The sequence below is a fragment of the Montipora capricornis genome, chromosome 10 (genome assembly GCF_036669925.1).
Source record: "Montipora capricornis isolate CH-2021 chromosome 10, ASM3666992v2, whole genome shotgun sequence".
NCBI lineage: Eukaryota > Metazoa > Cnidaria > Anthozoa > Scleractinia > Acroporidae > Montipora > Montipora capricornis.
In genome coordinates, this window is record NC_090892.1 from 46,023,436 (window position 1) to 46,029,938 (window position 6,503).

The 6,503-nt window shown below is 42.0% G+C and overlaps 2 pseudogenes; one reads left to right on the forward strand and one right to left on the reverse strand.

Moving 5' to 3' along the window:
- The window catches only part of LOC138020911 (uncharacterized), a 1,150-nt pseudogene extending 914 nt beyond the window's left edge, over positions 1 to 236 (reverse strand).
- Positions 237 to 2,265: 2,029 nt separating this feature from the next.
- On the forward strand, positions 2,266 to 5,681 carry LOC138019903 (uncharacterized; annotated as a pseudogene).
- Positions 5,682 to 6,503: the final 822 nt, after the last annotated feature.

Below are 6,503 nucleotides of genomic sequence, written 5' to 3' on the forward strand. Positions count from 1 at the left end.
ATGCCGTAGTTGTTTTTACGAATCCATTCTAGACCGTCCGACAAATGATTAAAAAGGAACGGGGCACTACGGAGCCCAAAGGGTAGATACATATCGACATAGTACTGGGATTGCCAATGAATTCCCAGTAAGTGCCAGTCATCAGGATGAATGGGTATGAGGCGGAAGGCTGATTTTAGATCAGTTTTGGCCATGAAAGCTCCCCTACCCAGGGATTGGAGGATGTGAATGGCGTCGTCGACCCGAACATAACTAAGAGAGTAGGGGTCTTTAGGAATGTGGTCGTTAATGCTGGCGCCCGGGGGGGTAGGAGAGGTGATAAATAGTGCGCCACTCGGTCGAGTGCTTTTTCGGGATCACTCCTACGGGGTGACATTGGTAAGGGCGGGGAGGGGTGGGGTCCCGCTACCCTTCCCAGAGCTATCTCCTTGTGGAGGTTAAAAGAGACTACGTCAGGGTGCTGTGCCCACGGAAATTAGGTTAGGGGAGACCCGGGATGAACGCGGCCCTGAGTAAGCGTACTAAGTAGATTACTAACAAAGTTGCGACGGAGTTATGCGTTAATTCTAATTCTAAGCGATAAATGTCAATCAGTGAGGATACCAATGGCCTCTGATTGCACAATTACTGCTCCACTTTATTTCTTGCCACGCTCATGGGTTTAGTGGACTTGCTGGCGTTGTTGGGCTGTTGCTGGGGGCAGTCTGGGGCGGCGTGGTTGGTGGAATGGCAGCGGCGGCAAACGTGCGGGTAGTGGCAGTTCCGGCGTCGGCAACCGGAAGGCTTGTTGAAATCGAAGCACAGGGTTTGAGGTCGCCGCGGTCTCCTGTTGAGGTCAGCAGAAGGGAAGACATCCTCAGCATGGTAGGGGCTCGAGCAAACGTTGCAATAGGGCTTAGCTAGGCCCGCGAAAGTCACTGTCCATAGCTCGAGGTCTACTTTATCCCAGCTGAGGGATAAGTTATAAGCCGCTCGGCGATGGAATTGCTGGTCGTATGATAACCAGGCCAGACCTTTAAATTTAGTGACCGCTCTGCTAATTATTTGCTGGTACTTTATGAGCTCGAGTGTCCTATGTGGGTAGGCAGACACAAGGACTATCACGTAGGCCATATATGCATCTAGCCACTTCTGGAATGTGTCAATGACAGGTTTTTTCTTTCGCACCATGGTGACCGGAGAACCCATGGGGCCTGAGGATGAATCGTCCAAGCGCAACTGGATTTCAGGGGTCTGGGACTGATACAAGTTGTCAGGCAAAAGTAACGCAAAGTCAATGTACTCACCCCTGCGGATTTTGTCCTCCAAAGACTTGCCTAATGGCCTTGAAAGACCCAGAGAAGAGGCCATACCAGGAGTGCAACAGCTCTGGTTGGTTGAGGATGGAAGGTGTGCGGCGGACAAAGTTTGAAATGTCGACAAAGCTGAGCGAACTGATTTAGACACGAGATCCTCGATGGCGAAACGTTGAGCTGGGCTGAACACTGTGGTGGGTTGCGAGCCGAAAGCAACCGGCTCTGGACCGGGCTCAATCATCCCCTCGATAGAAGAAAACGAGGCGTTGTCCGAGAGGGCGCTGTCTTCGTCTTCATCGACCGGGGTGGCGGGACGGGTTGCAGGTTCTCCGTCTGTTCGATTCGTGGGGGACTTCCTCTTGGGTCGCCTTAACTGGCGTGTTTTGACCGTAGTCGTCCGCCTGTTCTGTGGTAATATGTGTATAGGTAATAAAGAGCCTAGGTCCCAACAGGGAACCATGAGGAACCCCAATTTTTACAGGTTTAGATTCCGAAAAAGCGCCATCTATTTGTGTCAATTGGCTTCTATTTGCTAAATAATCCATCAGCCAAATCCACATATCTTCTGACACTCCCAAAGCCTTTAGTTTCTCACCCAGAATGACATGATCTACACAATCAAAGGCTTTCCTAAAGTCAATGAACAATACGCCTACTTTAAGCCCTTCGTCCAAGGCTTCTTTCCACACTTCGGTAAGGTGCAACAAAAGACTTTCGGTGGTGTGGTCGCCTTTCCCGGCAAGGCACGTTTGAAACGGGCGAGAAGCTGGCCTCGTGAGCCCGCGATGGGAAGATTGAGAGCTTGTAGACGAAGTTTTAAGACTTCGCTTGTCAGCGCAGTGAAATCTTCTCAATTCTGTCATACAAACTTTGAAGTAAAACTTCGAAAATGGCGCCATTGATGGAGCGTGTGAACTTTGGTCACAAGTCAGCGGTTGCTTGTTTTTACCGCATTGCATTGTGGTAAACTGTGACGTAATATCGTCGGCCATCTTAAAAAATTTAAGTTAAGAGCCGGTCCTTTGACTGACTGGAAAATATTGTCCAGGATGTTCTCTTCAAAGTGTATTTCTCCTGGGTTTTCACGTTATCTAACTGCTACTACTACGCATATTGCGCATTCCTTGAAAGGGGCTTCTGCTGTCGTAATTCCAGCTGTTGAGACAGTACAGAGTCCGCCGTCTACTTTCACAAACCACTCGATAGCAAAACTCGCGCCCACAGGCAATCTTGTGGCTACTACTACACATTTTGGTGAGTTTAGAGGTTTTTCTTTTCTTTTTAATACCGAATATTGCCTCGAATGTTGTTTTTGGGTATACGATGATTAACGAGCGCTTCGAGGTGAAGCCACAGTTAAGCAAATATAATCTTTCTACACATGCATTGAAAAGATGTCTGGCAGTCGGACAGTATTTTTGTTTAGTTTTTGTTTGGGTTAATTTTTAATAGTCCATTCAGTGAACAAACCATTTTCTTATTGCACCGTGATTGTGCGTGCTTATAAAAAGGCACTGCTCAGCTTGGTTATTAGAGTATTGGTCAATCATACTACACTTGTACTGTACACGTAATAATTTTGATAGGAGGTAGTTCTGTCGTTGTATCATAGGGGTTCGCAGTATTCCGCATGGGCCGTATTGTGTGTGTAAAACGAACATGGCTGCATGTGAGCTGAGAATAAAGTGTTGTGTTCTCGAAAGCTGTTGTTCCTTTGATGGAAGCTTTCCCAGCCGGTCAGCAATAATATTAGCCCATTGACCCCTGGGAGTGATAATGCCAAACGGTATTACTTGTCAACTGGGGGCGTCCTCGGTGTCAATAGGCAATGTTGTGAGTGATGATGCCGAGGTGACTAGAAATCCAAGAAGAAAGGCCATTTATTTGCATGTGAATGGCGTGTGTCATTCTTCAGAGGATGCCACAATGGCTATATGCATTCTTAAATCATTCTGCCAAGGTTTGTATGCAATAGCCATACTCAATGTTTACAAACATTAATTTTTGTTTTTAACGCTCAGGGATGGTGCAGTGGTGAGAGCGCTCACCTCGCCTCCCACCATTGTGACCAGGTTCGATTCCCAGACTCGGCGTCATATGTAGGTTGAGTTTGTTGGTTCTGTCTGCACTGAGAGGTTTTTCCTCCGGCTACTCCGGTTTTCCCCTTTCCTCAAAAACCAACCTTTGACTTGATTTGTGTTAATTGTTGATTTCAGTTTACAGTGTTCCCAATTAACGCTCTAGTGCTAGAATGACTGGACAGTTATTTAAATACAGTTTCTTTCCTCTCCTTTGATATTCATTTTTGTCGACCACTGGATCTGTTTGTTTTAACAGCCAGTCAATCTCTTTTGGCTACAGAAATGACAATAGATGATGTGACAGGGAAAATCAGTATGCTGGTTACAGAGTATTTTGGGACTGCTGTGTATCTAAATTGAAAGAAATGTATATATTTGAAGTGTGGTCTATCACCTGGTTTGAACCTTGTGTGTACAGTATTTTAAAAAATGTAGTCTCACACAAATTCATTGTTTTACGATTCTGAGGAACGTTCTTTGGAAGTTGAATAGTATGAATTTTTAACCATATGGTCATGATGTCTATTGTTAGGAAAGACTCAAGTAAGATATAGCCATACAGATGTTTCCATGCCAGACTTTTCATCCTACAGAAGGGAATCATCTTTGGATCCTAACACATCGACCTCAACAGAAATCAATCGGCGAGCATTTACATATCTCATGGTGGCTGGGATGGGTGTAACTGGTGTACACATTGGAAAGAACGTGGTGGTTGATTTTCTGTCAACAATGAGTGCATCAGCTGATGTCTTGGCTATGGCAAAAATTGAAGTGGATTTGTCAACTATTCCAGAAGGTGAAGTGGTTGACAAAATTGAAAACAAGATCAAAATCCTACTAATATGGAATTGTCTGCCATGGAAAAACTGTGAAAATCACGTTGTAGTTTTCCTGGCAATGACTGTAAAAGTATCTAGAGTTATTTTTTTAGCAGATGATTTGCTAAACTAGGTAATGTTTGTTGTTTGTTTGTGGATTATAGTAAAATCGTTTTGGTCCTTTTTAATGTACATATACAAATTGTTCACAGAACATAATAAACTTGTAAACTTGGAAGTCCCATACAGATATTGATGTAGAAACCATGAAACTACTGTTCAAAAATGGAAATGTTTTTGTTCTTTTATTAAATTATTGTTTCCCTTAAGTTCATGTAAATAAATTTGCTTAGCCAGAAACCCACCTTGGAACATGAAGTACCAGGTTCTTCTCTTACCTTGGAAAGCTGTATTTTAACAGACAGATTTTATGGACTTTCTGTTGGCATTTATCTTAAGATAGCAAATTTTCCTTGTTTATTTAGGAAAAACATGGTGTTTTAAGTGGCGTGGAAAGCCGTTGTTTGTCCGTCATCGGTCTTCTGAAGAAGTTGAAGACGTTCGCAAAGTTGATACAGCTATTTTGCGTGATCCAGAGGATGACTCGGCACGTGTTGTCAGAGATGATTGGCTAGTGGTGATTGGTGTATGTTACTCATCTTGGCTGTGTTCCTCTTGCTAATTCTGGGGAATATGGAGGATATTATTGTCCCTGCCACGGATCCTCACTACGATGTGTCTGGAAGGATCAGAAAGGGACCAGCACCACTACATCTTGAGGTGAGAGAAGAAGAAATAAGAAGAATATCTCATTAGCAAGAAGTTATTTGTTTGCATTGGAAATTAATGTTTATCAATTCCATTACTCAAAACGTTAAACCCTTAGCTTTGATAGCGTGTTTGTCCATTACAAGTAGAATATAGAATTTTCCTGTTTGAGGAGCCGCTATTGCTGACTTCAAAATTTTAAGATAGTTGTGTTGACTAGAGGAGAAAATTGTGTCATCAACTCAAAATTTAAAGTACAGATGTTTTGGGATTTCAAACTCAATTTTAGAAGACTTGTGGTGAGTTAAATTCTCTTTCATACAATGTAGACCACTCTTTAGGCCCACTGGTTAATTTTAAATGAGAGTAGGGAAATGTTGAAATATATGTGTTAAGTGAGACATACATGTACATGTAATTATAACATTCAAACAACTGTAGGTTCTGATTATTTTGCCTGTTGATTTTCATGAGAACATAGTTTCAATTTTCAAAAAGTGGGGGGGGGGGTGGGGGGGGGGGGGTGAGGTGGAATTGTTTATTTGGTGTTGTTTGAAAGAAGGCATTGTTCTTTGATGAATAATTACAATATAATTATTGCAGACTTATTAATTAATTCATGGGCATTTTCTTCTCTCTGTTTTGAATTACAGGTTCCTGAATACACTTTCCTTGATGAGAATACTATGGTAGTTGGATAAACCACTACCACTAGAAATAAAAAAAATTTACAAGGAAAAAATAATCAGTGTATAACGGAAAAATCCATTTGATATTATGGGATATCCTTCAATGCCTGATCTGCATACTTTCTAAGACTGTGCAAATTATGTTAATGCTTTGTAGCTGCTTCAGATTGCATAACATAGCAAGTTAGATTGTTGTTGTCAACTTTCACTGGATTTGTCTTGAGGCTGTTATGTATTATTTTGAAATAAAAATTAGTCAATTTTGATAATTGTAGAAACTGTAAATTACTCTTTCATATTACTTTCAAGTCTCTTTGTGTGAATATGTATGACAGGTTTGTCAGGCACTCACAAAATGATCATCTCTAGTTTGGCTTAACAGCTTCATGTGAGAGCACTGCAAGCCAATGGTATCCCAGCGATCATGAGTTCTACGTAAGGAGAAACAGTTTTAACACTTGAGAAAGTGTAGTTATAGAAGGATTGACTTTTCAAACCACTGTATCACCAAGCAGCTTTGTAAACAAAATGCACTCAATATTATGACGTTACCACAGTAACATGCAATCCATTTTAAAACCTCCCTATGTTTCGTCTTTGCTTGTATCACAAAAACTCAATAATTTTATTGCTGGAACGTATATAACAGGCTAAGCTTAAAAAAAACTCTGTGCAAAGTTCAAAAGATTCTCTAGGGCGAACTCAGCGCTACCTTCGCAACTGGCAATATTTTAACGTGGCTCTGAATCTACATCAGAGCAATTTTTAAATACTCGTTCATAAGTACTACGATTATCATACATGCGGTGCTAGACACATTACATTTGTACGTATTCCGGCTTTATAACA